Source organism: Podarcis tiliguerta (genome assembly GCF_965153285.1).
Source record: "Podarcis tiliguerta genome assembly, chromosome: 6".
NCBI lineage: Eukaryota > Metazoa > Chordata > Lepidosauria > Squamata > Lacertidae > Podarcis > Podarcis tiliguerta.
In genome coordinates, this window is record NC_139539.1 from 91,266,677 (window position 1) to 91,292,845 (window position 26,169).

Sequence of the window (26,169 nt, forward strand, 5' to 3'; positions counted from 1 at the left end):
AAAGGATGGCTGGTTAAGGTAGCATTTGAGAAGGAAGAGCGCAGTTGTGCTATCCTACTGATGTTGAGAGAGAGTTCCAATCACAGCAGGCAGCAAGGCAGACTGGATGGAGTCACCGAATGGAACAAGGGGCCTGCAGTTCATAGGGCTGGAGGAGCTCTGACTTCACTCATTGGCTAAAAACACTGGCAGGCTGACTCATTTCGCAGAAATTGCTTAGAAGGATACCTGCACATTTTGCTTGATAACTTTCTTTCTAAAAGGACTGAATGCTTATTGTTATCACCGTATTTTTCGCTCCATAAGACGCACCTGACCATAAGACGCACCTAGTTTTTAGAGGGGGAATGCAAGAAAAAAATATTCTTTAAAGGGAGCGCTGAGCAGAGCCTGTATGCATCCCAGGCTCTGCTCAGTGCTCCCTTTCACAAGCCACGTGGAGCGTGTGTGCGGCGCTTGCAGGCTTTTCCCTGAGGAGGGAGAGGGAGATGTGAATCACTAAAGCCATCATCTTACACAGACTGACAGTTGGGCAACTGAGCAATCATTGTAATATATTTGTAGGTGGTTTTGTGTTATATTTGATACAGCTATCAATATCTGTAATGCAATATAAACATAAATAAATTTTATGCCCTTCTCCCTCCTCAGGGAAAAGCCCCCAAGAGCCACACACATGCTCCACGCGGCTTGTGAAAGGGAGACTGTCCAATCAGACTGCAGCCGGAAACTTGTTGTTGTAGTGAGAGCAACTCTGCTAATTTTCCTGTTGTTTCAGAGTATCCCTTTCACCCAGCTTCAGTTTAATCACCTCTTGTCTCAGGTAATCTGCCCCACTGCAGATAACAGACACTTCAGGTTTTGTCCCCAAGAGGCCACGTTGTTCAGTTTTCATGCAATGTCACCTCACTGTTTCATAGCTGTCAACTTACAGATTTGAAAATAAGGGACCAGCAGCCCCGAAAATAAGGGATCAGCAGCCAAAATAAGGGATCAACAATTACTTTGATAAAATACATATTTTGTTGCGTGCAAATGGCTTTACATACCTATTAGGTCCTATAAATTACCATATAGCATATATTCAACACAAAAAAACAGCAACAATTTGTTGTTGACAAAGCACAGCTGGACATAGAAAGGGCCCCATTACCTTCAGTAGCTTATTTAAGGGATGTCATCAATAAGGGACAGCAGCGGGACATGGCCCTAGGATAAGGGACTGTCCCGCCAAATTAGGGACACTTGTCAGCTATGGGGGGCTCCCAAATGAAGATATGACAGAAAGGACAGGCAAGCTAAGTACTTACTCTGAAACTATCTCAAATGGCACCTGTCACATGGTCCTGAGAGGTGCAGACTGCTGTCAAAAGCTCCCCATCGTCACACAGAGATCAGTCCATTTCTACAGAGGAGAAAGCAAAGCACAATTAGAAACTCATCATTTCATTTACCGCAGAATCCAGAAATTAGGTTTGCCCCCGGCAATGGCTGCTTTTTCCCAAGCCCAACTTTAGACAAAAAATATTGCCTTGTGAACGTTTTAAGAATACTGGTATTTTTCCTGATATATTTTTTTTAAATGCACATATTTAAAAAATATATGTATACTAAAACACTTCCGCTTGGCAGATTTTCTGTTCCATTGTTTGGTTTGGTCAGGACCGAACATGCCTGGAGTTTTACACACATGTAGCCTGCTGCCTTTATATGCAGCAGATGAAGGTGGCCATTTTGCAACATACAAAATTCTTTGTATGCAACATACAAAATTCTTCATACATTCTTTACAGTGGGTGCAAATTTGAATCACTAAAGCCATCATCTTATACAGATTGACAGTTGGGCAACTGAGCAATCATTGTAATATATTTGTAGGTGGTTTTGTATTATATTTGATATAGCTATCAATATCTGTAATGCAATATAAACATAAATAATTTTAAAAAACAACAACGGATAAACTTGTTAAGTTGCACAAAGGAGGCTACACGAGTGTAATAGTCACCTACTGTCTACTATCTGTAACAAGGGTAGGCAAACTAAGGCCCAGGGGCTGGATTCGGCCCAATTGCCTTCTAAATCTGACCCGCAGATGGTCCGGGAATCAGCATGTTTTTACATGAGTAGAATGCGTCCTTTTATTTAAAATGCATCTCTGGCTTATTTGTGGGGCATAGGAATTCATTCACCCCCCCAAAAAAAAATCTAGTCTGGCACCCTACAAGGTCTGAGGGACAGTGGACTGGCCTCCTGCTGGAAAAGTTTGCTGACCCCTGAATTCTGTAACATCAACCTCCACCACCCCAACCTAGGACTCAGCTATACAGCTGCAAATAAAACGTTGTAAGTGTGGATTATACAATTCTGACACTAGATGGCAATGGTGAGCTGTGACAAATTCAATATATTTTTCAAAACGTTTTTTAAAAAAGTATTATCACAGCGGTTTTTTTATATGTGTCTAGATTCCACCCTAGTTATGTTACATTGTGAGGTGTTTTTTTGTTTTGTTTTTTTTTAAAAAAAACCACAATCTTTCCAGTAATCTTGCATGGCTCATATTCATTTCAATGAGGCTGTGCTCCAGATTTTCAGTTAGAATTAGAAGTACCGTATTTTTCACTCTATAAGACGCACCAGACCACAAGACGCACCTAGTTTTTGGAGGAGGAAAACAAGAAAAAAAATATTCTGAATCTCAGAAGCCAGAACAGCAATGGGGATCGCTGCGCAGTGAAAGCAGCAATCCCTCTTGCTGTTCTGGCTTCTAGGATAGCTGCGCAGCCTGCATTTGCTCCATAAGACGCACACACATTTCCCCTTACTTTTTAGGAGGGAAAAAGTGAGTCTTATAGAGCAAAAAATACGGTACTTTAATTGAAAATCTAGATCGCAACCTCCACTGGGAGGAGCTCCGCTGAAATGAATGAGAGCTGAGCAGTTCATCGTAACCCTTCTCTCGCAGGAAAACCTCGCCCGCCCCCTTTTTTGATTCTCTTTCTGAAAGACTGCCACCATCCTCTTGGAGTCTGTGCAGGAAAACATCAAGCGACAGTGACTTTAGGGACCTGTTTGGCATACATTTCAGCTACACTGGAATGGGCTGAAGCTAATGGAAGGGGTGAAGGAAGCAAGGAAAGTGCTTACATTTCGAGGCTGACTGACACAGCCCCACACAGGGCATGTCAGCTTCGTTTATTTCCTAGTACTGCAAAAGTTGGCCCCAGCTGATGTAGTCACATTTAATTAACAATCCTTCCCTCTTGTTGAGTCACACTTGAAAACTGAAGGGCCTGATTTCCTTCCCATTGGACTCAATCAAAGTCTCCCTTGCAGTTTATTTATCAACTCGTGAAACGGATTGAGCAGCCCAGACGACAGAAACAGCAAAACTGGCCCCTCATCTCCCTGAGGAACAGAATTCTTCGTTACTCAAAAGGGATAAAAGCTGGGTGTTCCCATTACAAAACAAAACAAAACTGTTAAGTTGTGGGTGAACATATCAGACGACACAGCGATTCTTCAAACAGCTCTTGTTTATTCACAGGCCAGAACAGAACTGAACTGAAGGGTTCAGCCAGCCTGCTTATATAGAGCTCCAGTACAACGCAACTGTAACAACTTTCTGTAACTATCCAATCACTGAACATCACTTTCAATCCCTCATTTGCATATGTGGACCTGAACTATCTACAGTATCCCCCTGCTGGCCCAGGGTGAGAACTTCAGTACACAACAAAAACAAAACAAAACCAAAAACCACACCTGCACCTCCAATCTTCAGAAGTGAAAATTATAAACTGTGCATGAACTTCTGCCATGCATTAACAATATTTTCACAGCGTTTTTATGTGTGTAGATTCCACCAAAATCAGTGAAAAAATAATCAAGAGCAGTTTTGACATAATCTTGCTCAGCTATTAAGTTCACATGCTTATATATTCAGGTGTTGGATGAAAATGAGCAAGAAAACCACCTTTTCAGGTTTATTTTTTTAAAAAGTTGTCACCTTTTCCACCCCTCCACCCCCAAATAATTCTGGTACCTTGCCTCAGAATGCCTCTGACCAGTGCGGTAAAGTTTTTCTTTTTTTTAAAGGACATATGAAATATACTCTATACGTGTAAAGCCTTTTTCTTCATGTTGGGAATGAGGTCTGGAACTAAAATACTGATTGCACACTGCAAATTGATACTAATAATTTTCTGTATGCCTCTCATTAAGAATTCCCAATACAACACAGTGTGCATTTGTTCATTCATAAAATGCATACTTGCACACAAATGCACACCTGAATATAATCTGTATTAATGGCAAAAAGACATTGGCAGCACTTTTTTCTGGCACAGAATCCTCCAATTCGGCCTACACAACTGAACCTACAAGATTTTGGTCAGGCGTCAATCTTATCTGGTCTGGAAGATGCTTGCCAGTCTGTGAAGAGGTTAGCAAGGAGACTGGACGTAGGCTGCTCACAGATCCTGTATTATGATAGAGTCCCATGATTCTATACCAGGCATGGCCAAACTTGGCCCTCCAGATGTTTGGGGACTACAACTCCCATCATCCCTAGCTAACAAGACCAGTGGTCAGGGGTGATGGGAATTGTAGTCCCAAAACATCTGGAGGGCCAAGTTTGGCCATGCTTGTAGCAGCATTAACATCTTACCACACTGATGGAATAGGACCTAGCAATAGCCTGATGGAATCTCACAGAAGCCCCATCAATTCTGTGTAGGAGACACTTTCAAGACGCCTCTTTGCAGAACAGATGTCTGACATCTGTTCCAATTTTGAGTGCCCAAGACCAGATGTTGTGGTTGCACCTAAGTTGTCTCTCTCGCTCTGGGTGTTGTTCAGTCACCCTCGGTCAGCATCGTTTCAAATTGCATTTCCATGAGGATTTACTCCGCAGGAAGCAATTCGTAGGAGCAAATGTTGCAGCAGCAGAATACATCAATTCTCTGCATCTCAAAAAGGATATTCAAGAGCTGGGAGAGGGACAGAAAACAAGAGCCAAAAATGGCCAAAGGAATGGAGCATTTTAGAAAAAAAAATGGCAAGGGGAGGCACAGGAAAGGCATATAAAATTATGCATAGCATGTAGGAAATGGATAGAAAGAAGTTTTTTCCTCCTCTCTCTTTCTTATAATAATAGAATCCAATGAAGCAGAGTAAGATTCAGGACAGGAAGTAGCGGGGACAGGGGACAGTGCATAATTAAACTATGGAATTTGCCCCCCTCTTAAAGGTAAAGGGACCCCTGACCATTAGGTCCGGTCGTGACCAACTCTGGAGTTGTGGCGCTCATCTCGCTTTATTGGCCGAGGGAGCCGACGGACAGCTTCCGGGTTGTGTGGCCAGAATGACTAAGCCACTTCTGGCGAACCAGAGCAGCGCCATTTACCTTCCCGCCGGAGCGGCACCTATTTATCTACTTGCTCCGGCGTGCTTTCGAACTGCTAGGTTGGCAGGAGCTGGGACAAAGCAACAGGAGCTCACCCCGTCGCAGGGATTAGAACCGCCGACCTTCTGATCGGCAAGTCCAAGGCTCTGTGGTTTAACCCCCAGCGCCACCCACGTCCCTTGCCACCCTCTTAGAGGGCGAATTATTTGACAGAGTTAGGGAAGATAAAAGGTATCAATGGCTACTCATCATGATGGCTGTATACTGCCTCGAAGACTCCGCAGTATGCAGGATGAGTGCAGCAGGGAGAGAGGGCTACTGCCAAAATTCAGCAGGGGCTGGTGGCCATGACTCAGTGGGGTGGAATGCAGGGAGTCCAAGCTGTAGGTGGAACCAGAGCCAAAGGCAGGCAGAGCAACCAATTGTAGCTTTGCCTTTGCCCTGAAGAAGGCAGGGCAGGTAGGGCAGTTAGACCAAGCTCCACTGCCAAAGTTCTATTCCTAGATGTCCTGCTTTTATCCTGTTGTTGTTTAGTCGTTTAGTCGTGTCCGACTCTTTGTGACCCCCTGGACCAGAGCACGCCAGGCACTCCTGTCTTCCACTGCCTCCCGCAGTTCGGTGAAACTCATGCTGGTACCATCGAGAATACTATCCAACCATCTCGTCCTCTGTCGTCCCCTTCTCCTTGTGCTCTCCATCTTTTCCAACATCAGGGTCTTTTCCAGGGAGTCTTCTCTTCTCATGAGGTGGCCAAAGTATTGGAGCCTCAGCTTCAGGATCTGTCCTTCCAGTGAGCACTCAGGGCTGATTTCCTTCAGAATGGAGAGGTTTGATCTTCTTGCAGTCCATGGGACTCTCAAGAGTCTCCTCCAGCACCATAATTCTGAAGCATCAAGTTTTCGGCGATCAGCCTTCTTTATGGTCATGAATGTTGTTGTTGTTGTTTAGTCATTTAGTCGTGTCCGACTCTTCGTGACCCCATGGACCAGAGCACGCCAGGCACTCCTGTCTTCCACTGCCTCCCGCAGTTTGGTCAGACTCATGTTTGTAGCTTCGAGAACACTGTCCCACCATCTCGTCCTCTGTCGTCCCCTTCTCCTTGTGCCCTCCATCTTTCCCAACACCAGGGTCTTTTCCAGGGAGTCTTCTCTTCTCATGAGGTGGCCAAAGTATTGGAGCCTCAGCTTCACGATCTGTCCTTCCAGTGAGCACTCAGGGCTGATTTCCTTAGGAATGGATGCTTTTATCCTACCCATAGGCATCTGCATAGCCACTGCTGGAAAGGTTGCTGGGCTTGATGGTCCACCTCTATGATTCTCCTTATTTTACGTTTTTTCAGCTTGGTGCTGCGCTCTTCAGCACACATCATAAAATATCCATCCTCATGTTTGTTTTGCTTTCATTTCTAATTCTATTCCTACGATGATTTCAAGGTAAGATGCTTCAAGCCAAAAGACCATCCGCCTAGGCCAGGGGTCAGCAATTTTTTTTGGCAGGGGGCTGGTCCACTGTCCCTCAGACTATATTTTTTTGTGGGGGGATGAACAAATTCCTATGCCCCAGAGATGCATTTTAAATAAAAGCACACATTCCACTCATGTAAAAACACCAGGCAGGCCCCACAAATAACCCAGAGATGTATTTTAAATAAAATGACACATTCTACTTCTGTAAAAACACGCTGATTCCCAGACCACCCATGGGCTGGATTTAGAAGGCGATTGGGCCGGACCTGGCCCTGGGCCTTAGGTTGCCTGCCCATGGCCTAGGCGGTACCTGCTTCCTCCTCAGCAAACTCACAAAACAGGGCATCATAAAGGACGAGGAACGATACGTCGTGTGCTGGTCTCCAGCAGCTGCTACTCAGAGAGGCACACTAAGTCTGGAGAACATATTAAGCTTTCATGGTTAATGGTCACTAGTAGATTAGTCCTCCATGAATCTGTCTGATACTCACATCTTGTGGTAATGAGTTCCCTAAGTGAGTTGGATATTGTGTGAATAAGGGAGCAGTGCCATGCTCCCCAAGGACGGCAGTTGAAGCGCTCTCTCAACTTGTGAGAGGTAACTCAAGCTGTTTTCTGGAGTGTTGAAGCAGAACCTGAACCAAATCTTATGTTCGGGGCACGTCCCTAATACTGCTCATGTGGTTTTGCCGCCACCATAGAGTTTCGGAGCCCTTTCCGCAAAAATCTGGACCCCTGATTTTCAGAGAGACAGTTGTCTGTTTTTATTCCGATTCTATTTCATGAATTAGTTTAATGATATTTCCTTCTCCCCAAGCATCTCTAACATTTGTGAAGGGGTTTTAAATAGAAATCTCAGTTCCCAGGGTCCTTTGGGGGTGGGGACATGACAGTTATTGATATCAGGTTTATGCCAGTTTTGTGGCATAGATAGAACAGCAACTCCCTGGAGGTGTTCTCTGACCGCCCCCCCTCCCCAAATCTCTGACAGTCAAGCACTGGGACTCCCACAGCTTGCGTCACTGGGATATAGTTAGCTGCACCCCTATTCACCAGCACCAACACATAATTTGCAACCTCGGAAGACTGTCCTTTCATTTTACCAATCCTCCTGTTCCAATCAGTAATACTGGACCTGGCAGAAAGAGGAGCAATTCGGGTGCCCCTCCTTTGGTTGCCATGGGAACTCAAGTCCCCATCTCTCTTGCAAAGTTTAAGTCCCAAAATTAGCTCCCAGTGTATGAGAGGCCGCTTCCTTCAAGAAACCAGAGCCCAGGTATCGCAGTACAATTCTATTCTTATCCTCCCTTCTGAGCAAGGAGGTGACCTGCATGTTTTGCTGCAGGAGAAGATTTATGCAGAGAGCAGAGTCACTGCCTTTTTAATTTCTCTTTTTCCGTTTTTGCAGTCTTGGATTCTCTCGCAGAGCTGACCTCCAGAATGGAATGTCCTGCCCCCGAGAGAATTCCCTTTCCCCAGGACAGACCTTTCTAGCCAGTGATGTCATGGAAGGAGGTGTGAGAATAGGAACATATCCACCCAGCACTTCTGAATGGACAACATCACTTTTGAGCAGTTTATTGGTACAAATGTAGGAGATTATTCATATAGACAATTGAACAGTTACGGAATTAGCTGGGCCATCATTCTGTACACATGACATTCAAAGAACGTTAAGTGGGTATCTAAGACAGGATGTAGAATCTATGACAACCAAAGCATGCTTTCATCTTTTAATTAACTTTTCCAATAAACACACCCATATGCTCTTGCCACCATTCTTGCAAATAACCCCACAAAAGGTATTAACACATTGTTCTTTCTTAACTACTTTGCCTGTTTCCCATATACCTATGTTAGGTAACACATCAATGGCCTGAAAAAACTACGTAGAGAACCAGCTGTCTTCTTATCTACCAAAGCTTCTCTGTCTGCTCACCTGTAAGCAACACTCAACACGCCACAGGTAACTAGATGAATACAAAGTTTGCCTTGACAATACAGGCATTCCATGAATGTTGGGTTGAAATAAACGACAGACGAGTGGCAAGCGTCATATGGGAGGCATCTCCCGAGCATGTCTCGGAGAGTCCCTTTTATTGAATATTACAGCATTGCCACATATGTGCTTGTTGCTGATTGGTTGACACAAATCATACGCAAGGGTTGCATATAGGCATTAATCATCAATAGATTAAAGGTTGGGAAAGAGAACACAGAATTGGACAGGTATGAAAACCTCCTTATTAAACTATTACTAGTGATTGATAGGGAACACAGAATTAGACAGGTATGAAAACCTCCTTATTAAACTATTACTAGTGATTGATATAGCAAAACTTAAAAGGACATAACTATCACATTCCATAGATGTGGTCAACCATGCATTAAGAACAGGTCAGGGTACGATGTTTCATGAACTCAATGTGAACTAAACATTCTAGGGTGGGTGAGACGGAATGCTTCAGCTCAGAGCGGTTTGCCAGACTCATGTGCAGAAGCAAAACCTCCCATCACATGAAAAACAAAAAATAATAAACTCCAAGCATAATTTAAAACGTCTTACACCAAATCTGTATGTGATGGGTTTAAACATCTTTGATGCACTTGTAAGTCAGCCTCACTCTTCTGATGAGTGTTTATTTTCCCAGATCTTTGCCAGTAATACTCTAGCAAATGTTAAAAGATTCCAGTATTAATGCCATATATTGCATGTTTCTCCCCTCCCTTCCAACTCCTACATCTTGGGGGCAAATTGCTGCACCCTGCATGGTTGTGGCAACTTGCTTCTAAATGGGCCAGCCTAGTGAATGTTGGTGACCATCAAAACTGGTGGTGCTCAAAAGCTCACTCCCAGCTCCATTTTCATGCTTCTTGCCAGGACACCTACTTGGTTCACTCCAGTTCCTGTCACTGATGTTCCAACCAACTCTCCCACCTCCCAAGTCCACCTGCAATTCTCTCCTACGTAAGGATGCTTTTAAAAATTGAAGGATGAGGAACCTGCGGCCCTCCGGATATTGTGGACATGGCGAACAGTCAGGGATTATGGGCACTGTGGTCTAATAACGGGACGCGGGTGGCGCTGTGGGTAAAAGCTTCAGCGCCTAGGGCTTGCCGATCGAAAGGTCGGCGGTTCGAATCCCCGCGGCGGGGTGTGCTCCCGTTGTTCGGTCCCAGCGCCTGCCAACCTAGCAGTTCGAAAGCACTCCTGGGTGCAAGTAGATAAATAGGGACCGCTTACTAGCGGGAAGGTAAACGGCGTTTCCGTGTGCGGCTCTGGCTCCCCAGAGCAGCAATGTCACGCTGGCCACGTGACCCGGAAGTGTCTCCGGACAGCGCTGGCCCCCGGCCTCTTGAGTGAGATGGGCGCACAACCCTAGAGTCTGTCAAGACTGGCCCGTACGGGCAGGGGTACCTTTACCTTTACCTTAGTCTAATAACATTTGAGGGTGACAGCTTCCCAGCCCCTTTTGTAAACGATCATGTTTCTGCCAAATGTGTATGTAGGAAAAGCCTTCTCATTATACTGAGTCTGTCCATGCTGAGAAGTAATCATCTGTTCATCCTGTAGAACGTCAGTGAGAGGTTGGCTTTTCTGCCACTTATAAACAGTCTGGGGAAAACTGGTTCCTGTGCAGATAGATTATGTTGGGGCTGGTTTTCTAATTGTACAATAGCAATGTTTTCCAGACTATACAGCTTCAACCAGCAATTTTTATTTTTTTTAATTGAGCAGGAATATCCAACAGCACACAATGTGTTTTTGTATCATTGTAAACCGCTGTGATGAATAAAGGTAAAGGTACCCCTGCCTGTACGGGCCAGTCTTGACAGACTCTAGGGTTGTGCGCCCATCTCACTCAAAGAGGCCGAGGGCCAGCGCTGTCCGAAGACACTTCCGGGTCACGTGGCCAGCGTGACATCGCTGCTCTGGTGAGCCAGAGCCGCACACGGAAACGCCGTTTACCTTCCCGCTAGTAAGCGGTCCCTATTTATCTACTTGCACCCAGGGGTGCTTTCGAACTGCTAGGTTGGCAGGCGCTGGGACCGAACAGCGGGAGCGCACCCCGCCGCGGGGATTCGAACCGCCGACCTTTCGATCGGCAAGCCCTAGGCACTGAGGCTTTAACCCACAGCGCCTCCCGCGTCCCTTTTGTGATGAATACCTTTATGATATTTTATACATAAAATAAAAACGAACCAGCCTTCTCAATGTAAACAGGCAGTTTTACAGAAGGCCGTTGCCAGAGCCTACAAGCAATAGAAGCAACATTATGCTACAAGTCCCTTTCATCTGATGCAGAAGAAGGAATGAAGTTCTTAAGTGGAATAACCCATGAGTGAGAAAGTGCAGGGCTTGGTGGGGGTGTCTGCTCTCAATGGTCCTCCTCCTCTTCCCTCAGGCCCTCCTGCAAAGATACACAAAATTCCTGAAGTGCCTTTGTGTTACTGCTGGTATGGCTCCTGGGGGCTGAGCCCTTTTACCCATGGTAGGTGCTGGGAGCCTACCATGGTGTGGTATGGCTCCCGTGCATAGCTATCAACCATCCCTTATTTGGCAGGAAAGTCCCTTATCCCAGCGCTGTGTCCTGCTGCTGCCCCTTATTGATGATGTCCCTTAAATTTCCCGGGTTTCAAAGGAAGCAGCTCCCCTCTCTCCCTCCCTGCCGGCCAGGGAGGCTCCAACTGTGTTGCTTGGCTGCGTTGCTCACCCAATAAGGAGTCTAAGAACGGTGGAGCTTGCATGCCTTGTGCTGATCAAATCAGCCGCGTTGCCTGGGGACTCGCCTCTGCTCAGCGCTTCCCAGTGGAGAGGTGATGGTGTTTTTCCTTGCTGTATCCCCTTTGCTGGGTTGCTGCGCTGTGGGAACCACCGCTTGAGGCTTCGTTTGGCTGCTGGCTGGGCTTTCTCCCTTTGGCTCAGAGGGGCTCAGAAGTTGAACATACCTGTGCCCAGAAAATCCCTTATTTTGGCTGCTTATTTTTGAGGCTTCTGGTCCCTTATTTTCAAATCTGTAAGTTGACAGCTATGCTCCTGTGGCCAGCTCCTTCTCCTCCTGCCACGGAGGGGAAGGAGGGTCTGTGGGATGTGAAACACAAGAGCAGTCAAGTACAACATCCCTAGAGTGGACATAAAAGGGGATGTCTGGACCAGCCAGTCGGAACTTCCTGTTTCTCCTAAGCTGGGGCAGACTTCTTCTGCATGTGACTAGAGGTGGGAGTGGCCTCACCTGCCCAGGTAACAAAAGAGCAGGACTGGTCAGCCATCTCTCTCTCTCTGACCACATTCGTCAAAGGAGCAACATCTGCTTAGCCTAAGATGCACTCTTGGCTTTCAGCAAAGAGAGGACAAAGGGACTGTCTCCTTATGGGATAGTTTCCAGGTATATTACTTTTCTAACTTAAGTCTGCCTTCTGGGATCCATTTGTGAACAGAATGTGAGTGAGTAAACTCCTTTTATAGAAGACTGTGTCGTGTCTATCTTTTTATGAGGGACTAAAGGGGAAATTCTAAGGGACGCGGGTGGCGCTGTGGGTTAAAGCCTCAGCGCCTAGGACTTGCCGATCGAAAGGTCGGCGGTTTGAATCCCCGCGGCGGGGTGCGCTCCCGTCGTTCGGTCCCAGCGCCTGCCAACATAGCAGTTCGAAAGCACCCTCGGGTGCAAGTAGATAAATAGGGACCGCTTACCAGCGGGAAGGTAAACGGCGTTCCGTGTGCTGCGCTGGCTCGCCAGATGCAGCTTGTCACGCTGGCCACATGACCCGGAAGTGTCTTCAGACAGCGCTGGCTCCCGGCCTTTAGAGTGAGATGAGCGCACAACCCTAGAGTCTGGCAAGACTGGCCCGTACGGGCAGGGGTACCTTTACCTTTACCTTAAAGGGGAAATTACCAATGAAACTTACTATAGAGGCTTTAACAAGCCTGAGCAAACGCATCCGCTGTGCAAGTTTAAAAGGGGGAATGTTACTCCGCTAAATTGTAGAACTTGTTAACATAAGTTGGAAAGGATATAATCAAACAATATATCCTTTCCTGCATCCCTGAATATTCCCATAGGGCCAAAGCAGCCTCCCAGCCATGTATGGCTCCACCCCTGGCTCCTCCCGACCTCACAAACGTGGCGTGGTCCTCCCAATCCTTTGGTGATTTTGGCCAGCACCCTTCTGTGGTGGTCTGAGCCCAGATTCGCAAGTTGCTTCCAGCCTATGATTGTGCCACACTAGGCATGGCTAAGCCAGTCTCCTGATGCCTAATTTAATTCAATCCACTAGGCAAATCTGAAAGGATATCTGTGCCAAGGAAAGCAAAGACATCAGGTGAGACTCCAGTGGGGCGAGAAGGTGCCAAATCACCCCTTTGGTTAAATACACTGAAACCTTGGCCCTGTGGCATGCTCTGCAGAAGATGACTCGGTTGCAGCTGGACCCATTCAGATCCAGTCTGAGCTGGATTGCATTAAGGCAAAAGTCCCTCATTGGCACTCACAGCTGCCCAGCCAAAAGGCTGAGGCCTTGGGCTGCAGCCAGTGCTTTCATTACCTCTCCCTTTCTCTTTTTAAAAGCACTTATCTGAATGCCTTCCTCCTCTTCTCTGCAACCTAAGGGGAAGAGATTATTCTGGCTAGAATGAGTCAAGGACAGATTTGGAGTCATCGCGCCCAAGGCCTCCGCATTCAAAACACCTGCGACAAGTCCAGCTCTCAGCCCTTAGCAAAAGTGTGACAGCACCAGGATGGAGCAGCAAGTCATGCTCTGTTCTAAAACAAGCTTCGCAATGCTAGCGGGGAAATGGCTCACATTAAAAACAAGCTGCTGTTCAAATAGATGTAGACTCAGCGCAATTGGCTGCATTTGCACCAATAATTAAGCACAGGTTTACTGCTGGAAGTCATCCAACCAGAGCAGCGTTTAGAGTTCCCCCATGGTAGCTTTCTGAACGGTCAATATAAAGATGCTCCAATTGCAAGTTAGGAACCCCCCAACAAAAATCCTGGCTACACCCATGCTGGGGACCAGTGGCGTAGCGTGGGTTGTCAGCACCCGGGGCAAGGCAAGTAATTTGCACCCCCTAACCTGTGGATTTGCACCCCCTAACCCGTGGATTTGCGCCCCCTAACCCTAACCCCCAGATGTTGCGCCTGGTGCGGCCGGCCCCCCCTGCACCCCCCACGCTACGCCACTGCTGGGCACACCCACAGGGCCCAATCAACTGGGCCAAATTGGCCACTTAGTGATCTAGATGGCAAGCCCAGTGCAAGAGGGAATGGAAAACACACAAATGAACATTTTATTCAGAATAACATTTTCCAAAAGACATTATGTGACCTTGGAAGTTGAAGTTCCTTTTTCAGAATGCGATTAGGAGATTAAAATTTCGCAGGTGAATTAAAACACTTCAAATTCTCCACTAAATGTAGCCATGAAAAGCTTGGCATTGCTTTTTTCAAAGATTTCATTACTTAAAACAAGAGTCGGAAGGCATTTACATCTGCCCCCAGATCTTTTCCTTTTGACAAGTAAAGGCAGAAGAGTTCACTTGTGCTCTCTCTTTCAGATGAAAGTGAACAAATGGATTTACTGCCAGTTCTGTAAGTAAATCCACTCTTGCCTCGAGACATTTTGCAATTCGCTGAATCCCCAAGTGAGTTTCCTCTTTTCCATTTCGTTAAAAGAGGTCTCCGAGAAGCATTTGCACAAAAGGATTTATGGTGGGACCAGCTGCCAGATGAAGTCAAACTTCATCAGGTGTGCTTTGTTCTGAGCTTTCCCTCTGTTAGAGGAAGCTGATGAAATGGAAAGATGAAAAGCTACGATGGCAAGGTATATTACACAGAAATCGGTGGAACTACTGGACCCACTTTGGACAGTGTTAAGAGGAGGATCTGGCTATGTAGACACCTGGAAAAAAGGTAAAAGCATCTTTGGAAACCGGTCCGTGACCCTTTGCCTTTTCTGTCAAGTTGCATTTCGTCAGAAGATTTTAAAGAGTTTTCTTGTGTCAACATCAGCAGTAAATGGGTAAGGTGAGTTCTTCAACACGTTTTCCTGCATATCTGACTCTATAGCATATATCCTAATCTATGCAAGGTTATAATTGCATCTCAAAGCTCATGTTACACTTTAAAGACACTGGTGCAATTCCATGCATCAGCCCTGTGCTTGAAAATATTTGTTATGAATAAGTGTCCCACATATCGCAACCACAAGTTACAGTGGGTCTGCCAAGGAGGAGCTGGTAGGAAAGATGGGAGACAACGACTTCTGCAACATGTGTACCTGGAAAGGGCCCTGGCCTATTACTGTACTGGTTCTAGGGGTTGCTCGTGCGTAAGTTGCCGTTACTCCTGGCTAGGTTACCTGGTTGAACCCTTTCTGTCTGGACAGCCTCAAGTTCCGTGGCTGCCTCAGTCGCTGGCAGAATCCGTCAGTGGGCGTTTCTTGAACCTCTTCCAGCATAAAAGCTGTTTGACGCCCAGTCTTCTCCTACTCTCCCTGCGCAGACGTCTTCTGCGCAGGGAGGGTGTGGGCAGCGGAGTACCCGTGCCCTCTCCGCTGGTCTCCGGCAAGGAGTCCTGGAGCCAACTCTCTGATTCCCCCATCTGGCCCCCTTCTCCACTGGTGTTACGCTGATTTCCTTCCCCAGCGGATGGGCTGCCTCTCTCCCTACTGGGACCCTCTCCGGCATCCCTCTGGAGCCTTCTCTCCGCCTCCAGCTCCGATGGCAGTTCCCTGACAATTACTGAGTAGTTTGGAACTATGTGCCAATATAGGGATGGTGTCAAGTCTTTCACACTTGAGTTTTGTTTGCTAATTAGCAGCCAGTGCTCCCCCCCCCCAAAATTTTTTTAGGGGTACTCTCATTTTCCTACTCATATTGAAATACTGCCCCTCAATGAGGCCAAACTTAGATTCACAAAATGTTTAGGGGTATGCGTCCCCCTGCATCCCTCCCCCGAAAAAACACCACGGGATACGGAAGTCACTTTCAACCAGGACCATAGCTTGTGGGGAGCAGGACTTTAACCCTTTTCTACCATGGTTTCGATCTGGATTCCTTCCCGCTTCACCCCACCCCACTGCTGTTATTTGCACTCAGAGGACAACTGCTCGGCACTCCTGGCAGCTTTTCTTGAGGGCAAATAGCAGCTGAAGAGGGTGAGGTGATCTGAATCGGGACCACACTGCAGGCAAAGGGTTAAATCCCCTTTCCCCAAATACCATGGCCTTGATCCAGATCAGCCTCCTTTGGGCAGTGACTGCTATTTAGAGCACTTCCAGGCAACCTGTTTATTGTGCATTCGTCGTGATATACGTTTGCAGGCAGACTAGATGATGCTGGCTATGTAAGGAGCTTTCCTTCCGATTTCTTTGCAGCAAAGTTAGATAACATTTGTGTCAAGGCCAGTGTCAACCCACACTGCCCACTGCATCTCCCTATCAGGTTCCTGATCTCAGGAAGTCTGATATTTTGGGGAAGTGGGTTTGTTGCGTAAGAGCTCCCAGTCGACTATAATTGTGTAACCTGAATTTCCTGATATGTGATTGAGTCCTCCATGAAAATAGCAAGAGTCTAGAAGTGCCCTTAGCAAACTGGCCTCAGACACACAAGGGTAAGTCAAATGCTTAATATCAAGCCACGTTTGGCCCTCGGATAACCACTAGACTTGCACTTTGCCCAATAAGAAGTCAGTCAGCAATTTGAGAGGGAGCTATAATGAACACTAGTTAGACTGGATGCATGTACCACAGCTGACTACTTTTTGCTTTGAATGGGAGTCTGTGGTGAGCATCACTTAGACCAAATGGATGCACAGCAGCTGTTTTTATGCTGTTCCATCAGGAACCATAAGCAAATAAAATGAGTCTCTGCACATTTGGATGAAGAACAATGCTAAATGAATCATGCTGGCATGTGAACTAGTAAGAATTGGGAAAAACCTACCTTTTCAGAAACTGCCTATCTATTTTTGAGGAGAGGTTTCTTGAACATGTGATGCAGTTTTTAAGCAAGATGCAGTGGTGTAGCGTGGGTTGTCAGCACCCGGGGCAAGGCAAGTAATTTGGGCCCCCCCCCCCCGCTGCACTGTCCATCCCCCAGATAGTCCCTCGCTCTCTCTCCGCACCGCATCACACACCTGGCACCCTCCCCTCCACAGTGGGCAGCGACCCGGCGGCTTGGATTCGCACAGCTAGCACTGCAGTGAGAGTGAGTGAGCCAGGTAGGGGCAGAGAGCTGCGAGTGCGAGCGCGCGCGCCCCCAGATGTTGCGCCCGGTGCAGCCCCCCCCTGCGCCCCCCCCACGCTACGCCACTGGCAAGATGGAAATACAACCCACAGAATCGTTTGGATGCACTTTGTGCATCCGTACCTTGAGCAGTTGGCACTCTTTAATCTTCAGTTCATCCCTCTTCCCCCCGTCATCCGTAAAACGGGAGCCACTGTCATTTGTCTATGTGACAAGACGGCTGGGAGAAAACAGTAGTCAAGGACTGTAAGAACCACGTCTCCTAAAAACATTACATTAATAAAGAAAAAGCAGGGTAGGACAAAGAACGGCCTACGGTGGGGAGGCTGGGACAAACACATTTTGATGGCCAAGCTGTGCCCTTCTGTTTTTGAAAGAGCACGGGGGGGGGGGGGGAGAGATGCCCGTTAGATTAGCAGCATTCAAATGGCTTTGATAGTAAGGAAGGGTAATTGCAAGCCTTTGGGAGGCAGCAGCAGAGAGTGACCTTTGGTGACTTCCCTCGAGTGAGCAATGTCCAAGAACAGGCTATGATTTATGGAGCCAGGAGCTCTTTGCATCCAGAAAACTTCATTTCACAGGAGCCATGATTTGATTTAGAGTTCTGAGAACAGCATGCAATTATCCCAAGGTTCAGAGCAAGCAAGCAAGCAAACAGGCAGGCAGGCAGGCAGCGGAGAAAGCACACAGGGAGGCTGGGGAGAGGGAAGCAGCAGAATGCCAGGCCACAGGAAGTATCCTGGGCAGCAGCAACTGCAGCTGCAAACATCGTTTACATTATGGCACAGCATTTGGGGGCAGCTCCTACTGCTGCACGGTGACTATCTGGCTGGGATGGATTGTTCCATGAACTGCTTTGCCCTCTAGAGAAAAGGGTGTGCCATCGTACAGTGCTGTTTGTTTCCCTACTGTCCCACTCAGTATTACTGGCTATGACTGACAGGTCTGCGAAAGGCACAATATCATGATGTCGCAAGCAAGGTATCCCTGCCCATAAGGCAGAGCATGTGTTGGTCCCATGAGAACACGGAGTAAGTTCTTTGTTGGAGCCGAGAGAGCCAACAGAAGATGGACTATTTTTTGTACTATGTTTAGTCAATGCTGGATGGGACATTAGGAAGGTCTCTGGCTGAAAATGCCAGGCAGATTTGGAATTTGGCAGCCCCCCTATTCCTTTATTTATTTATTTATTTATTTATTTATTTATTTATTTATTTATTTCCCACCCATCTGGCTGGGTTTCCCCAGCCATTCTGGGTGGCTTCCAACTGAATATTAAAAACAATACAGCAGCAGATATTTAAAGCTTCCCTAAACAGGGCCACCTTCAAATATCTTCTAAATGTCAGATAGTTGTTTTTTCCTTTGACATCTGGTGGGAGGGCATTCCACAGGGCGGGCGCCACTACCAAGAAGGCCCTCTGCCTTTAGTTATCTCTCGCTTGGACTACTGCAATGCACTCTATGTGGGGCTACATTTGAAGGTGACCTGGAAACTGCAACTAATCCAGAACAAGGCAGCTAGACTGCTGACTGGGAGCAGCCGCTGAGACCATATAACACAGGTCTTGAAAAACCTACACTGGCTCCCAGTACGTTTCCGAGCACAGTTCAAAGTGCTGACCTTTCAAGCCCTAAATAGCCTCGGTCCAGTATATCTGAAGGAGCGTCTCTACCTCCATTGTTCTGCCCAGGCACTGAGATCCAGCGCCAAGGGCCTTCTGGCGGTTCCCTCGCTGTGAGAAGCCAAGTTACAGGGAACCAGGCAGAGGGCCTTCTTGGTAGTGGCACCAGCTCTGTGGAACGCCCTTTCACCAGATGTCAAAGAGAAAAATAACTACCAAACTTTTAGAAGGCATCTGAAGGCAGCCCTGTTTAGGGAAGCTTTTAATGTTTAATAGGTTATTGCATTTTAGTGTTTTGTTGGAAGCCGCCCAGAGTGGCTGGGGAAACCCAGCCAGATGGGCGGGGTATGTATGTATGTATGTATAAATAAACAAACAAACAAACAAATAAATAAATAAATAAATAAATTGTTGTTGTTGTTGTTGTTGTTATTGTTATTGTTATTGTTGTTATTATTATATTGCAACAAATATAATATAATACCAACAAAGTTCCCTATAGTTAAAGCCATGGTTTTCCCAGTAGTGATGTACGGAAGTGAGAGCTGGACCATAAAGAAGGCTGATCGCCGAAGAATTGATGCTTTCGAATTATGGTGCTGGAGGAGACTCTTGAGAGTCCCATGGACTGCAAGAAGATCAAACCTATCCATTCTTAAGGAAATTAGCCCTGAGTGCTCACTGGAAGGACAGATCCTGAAGCTGAGGCTCCAATACTTTGGCCACCTCATGAGAAGAGAAGGCTCCCTGGAAAAGACCCTGATGTTGGGAAAGATGGAGGACACAAGGAGAAGGGGACGACAGAGGACGAGATGGTGGGACAGTGTTCTCGAAGCTACCAGCATGAGTTTGACCAAACTGCAGGAGGCAGTGGAAGACAGGAGTGCCTGGCGTGCTCTGGTCCAGGGGGTCACGAAGAGTCGGACATGACTAAACGACTAAACAACAACAACAACATATTATATTGCAGTTGTTTTTGAAGATTTCCCATTTTGAAATAAATTCCTGTTTTGGTTTGTTCTTTATTTTTTTCTGATAAACCATCTAGCTCCGCATAATCTGTTAGCTTTTGGATCCTTTCATGGGTAGTGGTGATTTCATCACTCTTCCACTTTGTAGCGATAAGGACTCTTGCATGCATGTGTATCTAGAAATGGCTTGATGGGTGAGGCAGAGGTACAACTCTAACTTCCCAGCAGGAGGGTCACTGTTGCTTACTGGGAGGGAAAGGGGAGGCAGTGCGGAGATCCAACACACTGGTGGTAAAGAAGAAGAAGAAGAGTTTGGATTTGATATCCCGCTTTATCACTACCCGAAGGAGTCTCAAAGCGGCTAACAATCTCCTTTCCCTTCTTCCCCCACAACAAACACTCTGTGAGGTGAGTGGGGCTGAGAGACTTCAAAGAAGTGTGACTGGCCCAAGGTCACCCAGCAGCTGCATGTGGAGCAGTGGGGAAGCGAACCCGGTTCACCAGATTATGAGTCTACTGCTCTTAACCACTACACCACACTGGCTCTCGTGGTGGAGCCAATCTGGAGCTCCTGGTGGTGCTTTTGCACCATACTGACCTCACTCCATTCATCAGTCTTTAACACCAGCAGTAACATCTAGACCAATGGCAGTAACATCTAGACCTGTTCTTGAGTTTGTTTAAAATCTAAAACAGCTTATCTTGTATTCCTTGCTTTGAATTTGTGCTATTTAGGTTTTTTAAACCTTTTTGTAAAGGCAATACTAGAGTTTTCACAGCCGAGTCCTCAACTCCTTATTACTACTGCTTGGTTTTCTTTAAATAGGGCTGTGTCTAAAACTTGCCATTTAGGTTTTCAAACCTTTTTTGTAAACTCAGGGGAGCGTTTCAGCCCTGTTTTTGAGTTTGTTTAAAATCTAAAACAGCTTATCTTGTATTCCTTTCTTTGAATTTGTGCCATTTAGGTTTTTTAAACCTTTTTGTAAAGGCAATACTGAAATTTTCACAGCTGAATTCTCAACTCTTTATTACTGTGCTTGGCTTTCTTCAAATTGGGCTGTGTGTAAAACTTGCCATTTAGGTTTTCAAACCTTTTTTGTAAACTCAGTTTTAGAAACTGTACCTATGAGTCCTCAATCCTTTATTACTGCGCTTTGCTTCACCTAGGTTGAGCTAGGATTTTTAGGAGTTTTACCCCCTTTCTTTGAATTTGGTCATTTAAGGTTTATGATTTTTCTATTTCCTTCTGAGGAAACTGAATAGTTCAGTGAAACGAGGTTTATAGCCAGCATCCGGTTAAGGCTTTGTCAATTCTAGGTTTTTGTAATTTTTTCCTTAAACTTTTTGATTTTTGTTATTTGGTTTAATTCTATAAGATAATATTTTTCTTTCTTTCTTTCTTTATTAAAGATTTTCTTGTTTTACAGATGTATAATGTCTCTTGTATTTTTTCCATGTAACATTTTTACAAATCAGTTTCATTTGTTGAGACATTAGGGGGGGAAGGGGGGAGGGGGGAAATGGGTGGGGGTGGTGTCAGGTGGTGATGTTTCAATTATGCTTAATGTATGTAGGGTTTGGTGTCAGTGTGGCTTGTGCTGTTCACTTGTGTTCCTTTGGTGGTGAGATAGGTTAGGGTTGGCCTAGGGTGTGGTAGTTTGTGATTGGCTGTGGTGATCTTTGTTTTCGTGTGTGAGTGAGGTGGGTGGGTGTTTTGTATCAGGTTAGCCATATTGATTTGTATGCTGTTGGCGGATTCTTATCATTGTCTTGTTGGGCTGTGTATGTGATAAAGGGGAGCCATACCGGGGTAAAGTCGTCTTCTCCTGTTTGTCCCTGTGTCAGTTTCAGTTTATTGGTTAATTTTTCTAGTAGGGCTGTTTCCCATACTATTTGGTACCATTGGTCCATGCTTACTCCTGACAGGTCTCTCCAGTGTCTGGCTATGATGCTTCTGGCTGCAGAAAGTAGGTGGGTTATGCCCAGGAACCTCACCAAAATGCTGGAGAGGCTGCACCTCCACAGGCACATACCTCCACATGTGGTGGGAGTGCCCCAAAATCCAACTATTCTGGACAACAGCCATACGAGAAATATGTAAAATAACTAAGCAAGTATTAGACATCACCCCAGAATTGGCCCTACTAAACATCTTCCAAGACAACAATGCCCATTTACACCACAAAGAACTCATAAGATAATATTTCTAGTTGATTACTTCTCATTTCAGGGATTTTCACGGTATTTCATTTGTTTTGTGTAATTTCTCGGTTCCGTGACTGTCTTTTTTCTACAGGACTCCATCCCAGGCAGATCCACCCCACCAGTTGGTCTTTCAAGGCAGGCCAAGGTCCACACAATTCAAATTTATACTTGGGTACATGTGAAAATAATCTATGAAGTATAAATGTCGGCGTGGGTGCCTTTTTTTTTCTTCACTGGAAAAAACAACACGAGGGTGAAATGTCAAATAATGTTTGCAATAAGAGGGAAGGGATAATGGCCCTAGCATTGCTCACTGAGCGGCACACAGCAGTAATGAGATGAGCACTTTAGAATTACATAACTTTCCCATAGGAAGAGTACCAGGCTATCAGTCAATATTCCGTATAGATGCTTCAAAGATGCTGTCTTTGGACTGGAGATAATTAGCGCAGCTCATTGGGAGCTGCCGCCACATGACAGATCTACTGAAATTCACGGAGCTAGGCTTTCGTATGGTGCTCATTAATTTCAGTTTTGTACAGGAAACGTGCTCGTTATTTATTTTCATGTTGTTTTAAATTATATGTCCCCATCTCCTAGCCTGTTTGCAGGTTTCCGTGGCAGTCTACAACAACTGAAATGTTCATCATTGCAATCATCATCATCATCGCATAAAAACATATTGCTCTTTATACAAAAGCCAGTTCACAACATTCTGTTCCACTTATTCTGTTGCCTTCCAGTGCAATAGTGGGGAACCTCTGGCTATCCAGAGGTTAAAGTAAAGGTAAAGGGACCCCTGACCATTAGGTCCAGTCGTGGCCGACTGAGGTTGCGGTGCTCATCTCACTTTATTAGCCGAGGGAGCCGGCGTACAGCTTCCGGGTCATGTGGCCAGCATGACTAAGCCACTTCTGGCGAACCAGAGCAGCGCACGGAAACGCCGTTTACCTTCCTGCCAGAGCAGTACCTATTTATCTACTTGCACTTTGATGCACTTTTGAACTGCTAGGTTGGCAGGAGCAGGGACCGAGCAATGGGAGCTCACCCCGTTGTGGGGATTCAAACCACCGACCTTCTGATCGGCAAGCCCTAGGCTCTGTGGTTTAGACCACAGCACCACCTGCTTCCCACTTAACATTTTACCCACGTCTTACTCTGCAAATGTACAGCATCAGTTCATCTGCTTTCAAAAGAACTGATTATGTATTTGCAAAGCAAATTTTCAAAAAGGACTAACAGTTGAATCCAATGCATAGGTTCACTTCACCTTACTCCCAAGTAAACATGGGTAGGACTGCAGCCTTAGTAACTTCACGGGAAAGTTACTTTCCCATCTTCTACCACCATTGATGTTATTATTTTTATTTATTTTTATTAAAGATTTTCTTGGTTTACAGAAGTACATGCTTTGTCTCTTTTTCAGGTTGTACAGTCTTTCTTACAGATCAGTTACATTTGTTGTGAGACATTAGTGTTGAGCACAGTAAAAGGTTGGGGAAGAAGATGGGGAGAGAGGAGGGGTTGGGTGGTGAGGCTTATACTCTTGTGTATAGTATACATGTGGGGTTTTTTTTTAAATAATATTTATTTCATTTTTCACAAGTACAAAAAATTAAAAAAACAAAATACAATGGAATAAGAAAAAAAAGATTAAAAAGCAGAGAAAAAAGAGACATAAGTAAAAAAAGAAAAATACATAGAAAAACCCCCACCCCACCAACAAGAAAAAAGCAAAAAAATAACAAAGACATTTTAAAAAGAAAACACTTCAATTTTTCAAAATTACATCCTTCTGTAACTTATTTCCTCGACCTCCTCCCACCTCCCTTTTTGTATTCCAATTATTAATTAGATCAGCAAATTCTTTCCATCTTTCACTGTTTACTCACTAATTTATCTTTATCCTTTTAAACCTTATCCTCCTATCAACCATCAAAAAAATTATCTATACTCCAATCTAATAAAGAGAGGAAAGAAAAAACCCTTAAGTCTTCTACCCTTGAATCCTAATGTCACAAATCCTTATCATATTTCCACTAAAGTCCAATAAGTTCATTCCACCATCTCCCAACAATCCTTAATTATGCAATTTTATACTAAATGCCCTTAAAAAAAATAAATCCCAATTTTCCCCCACCATCTCTTCCCCCTGGTTTCGGATTTTATCAGTCTTTTCTACTAATTATCAGTCTTTTCTATCATTTCCATTGATTCCCTCAACCCGGTGCTCTTATACATGTGGGGTTTTGTGTCAGCGTCAACTAGGTAGCTTCCCTTTCTATTCGTTTATTACATTTCCTTGGTAGAAGAAGAAGAGTTTGGATTTGATATCCCGCCTTTCACTCCCTTTAAGGAGTCTCAAAGCGGCTAACAATCTCCTTTTCCCTTCCTCCCCCACAACAAACACTCTGTGAGGTGAGTGAGGCTGAGAGACTTCAAAGACGTGTGACTGGCCCAAGGTCACCCAGCAGCTGGAGGTGGAGGAGCAGGGAAGCGAACCCGGTTCCCCAGATTACGAGACTACCACTCTTAACCACTACACCACACTGGCTCTCTCTCTCATTGGCTCTCTCTCTCAATACCTCTGGTAGTGAGAGGTATTGGGGGGCAGGGCATCGTTGGTTGTCTATGGTTGGCTGCAGTGGGGTTTGTTTCATTTGTGAGGCAGGGAGTGCAATGATGTTATTAACATTTGAACATTTTATTCCAAGACTAGAGCTTTCAGTCCATTGACTTGCATAGAAATAAACAAATGAACCGCTCTGGGTCATTAGATAAAAGCTTTATTTGTGCAGTCAATATACTAGTGCATGGGTTGGTTGTGGATTAAAATGTGGATTCATGTTTCGATTTTGGTAGGAGCAAAACATTTAGAAGTGACAGCATTGTGGAAAACAATTGTTTTGATTTAGGTGATGCATTAGAACGTGGTTTTTTAAAACACCCTCTTTTGCCTGTTATCTTTAATATTTGTTGGCATTTGTCTGTTTCAAGGCTTCCCCTCGTTTCCCTCTACAGCATGTGCAGAAACTGTCTTCTTGACCAGTGGTGGTCAACTATTGGCCTTGTTCGTTCAATCCCCTGGAGCCTGTCTTGACATGCAGGGGGAGTCCCTGTGGGATGTGATACATAAGTAGCAGTCAAGTACAACATTCCTTGTTTTCCTAGAGTGGACATGCAGGGGAATGTTTGGTCCAGCCAGTCAAAAACTTCCTGTTTCCTCCTGGCTGGGACATACTTCCTTTGCATGTGACTAGAGGTGGGCGTGACCTTACCTGTCTAGGTAACACAAAAGGACAGGACAAGCAGCACTCACTCTCTCTTTTTGACTCCATCCGTCGTTGGACCAGCTTTTTAGCTAGGAGTGCTCTGCTAACTAGCAGAGGCACTGGGATCATTCCTCTCTATGGGGTAGATCACCACGCACATATCTGTAACTGTCTGTCTTCAGGGATCCAACTGTGAACTGATGCTGTGAGTAAACTTCTTTTATTGACTTTAAATAAGATTGCTGTGTGTTTATTAAGAGGGATAAAAGGGAACTCACCAGGAACATACAATACTGAATTGTATGATAGTGAGAGGTTTACACAAGCCTGCAACCAGCTACCCATCATGTGTTTAAAAGGGAATGTAAAACTCTGCTAAGTAAAAGAACTTGCTAGCGCAAGTTAGGAAGGATATTAATAAACAATATATCATCTCCTCCTGCATGCTCTTGGGAGCCACAGGTGGGAGCTGAATGCAGGGTGAGGACCAAAGGTGGACAAAATACCCCAGAAGGAACATGACCTATGCTTCCCCTACAGTGGCGTAGCATGGGTTGTCAGCACCCGGGGCAAGGCAAGTAATTTGCGCCACCCCCGCTGCACTGTCCCTCCCCCAGATAGTCCCTTGCTCTCTCTCCGCACCGCACCACACGCCTGGCACCCTCCCCTCCACAGTGGGCGGCGACCCGGCGGCTCAGATCAGATTCACACAGCCAGCACTGCAGTGAGAGAGAGTGAGTGAGCCAGGTAGGGGCAGAGAGCTGCGAGTGCGAGGGCCCCCCCCCGATGTTGCACCCGGTGCGGCCGGCCCCCCCTGCACCCCCATGCTACGCCACTGCTCCCCTAATGCCCCAGGCACTCTTGTCTTTAACAGATGCTGTTAAAATATCACATATTGAGACTGGAGTCCGTTATATGCTTTGATCTAACGTTGCTCTAATCAACGTAAACAAAACGTCATGTCATCATTG

The 26,169-nt window shown here is 45.7% G+C and overlaps 1 protein-coding gene across 1 annotated transcript in view; it reads right to left on the reverse strand.

Moving 5' to 3' along the window:
• FAM163A (family with sequence similarity 163 member A) overlaps positions 1-26,169 on the reverse strand; it is a 119,612-nt gene that overhangs the window by 14,335 nt on the left and 79,108 nt on the right. Inside the window, exon 2 of the mRNA XM_083446391.1 lies at positions 1,311-1,405. The gene's annotated coding sequence lies outside the window, so the exon portion shown is untranslated. The remainder of the gene's footprint in view (positions 1-1,310; positions 1,406-26,169) is intronic.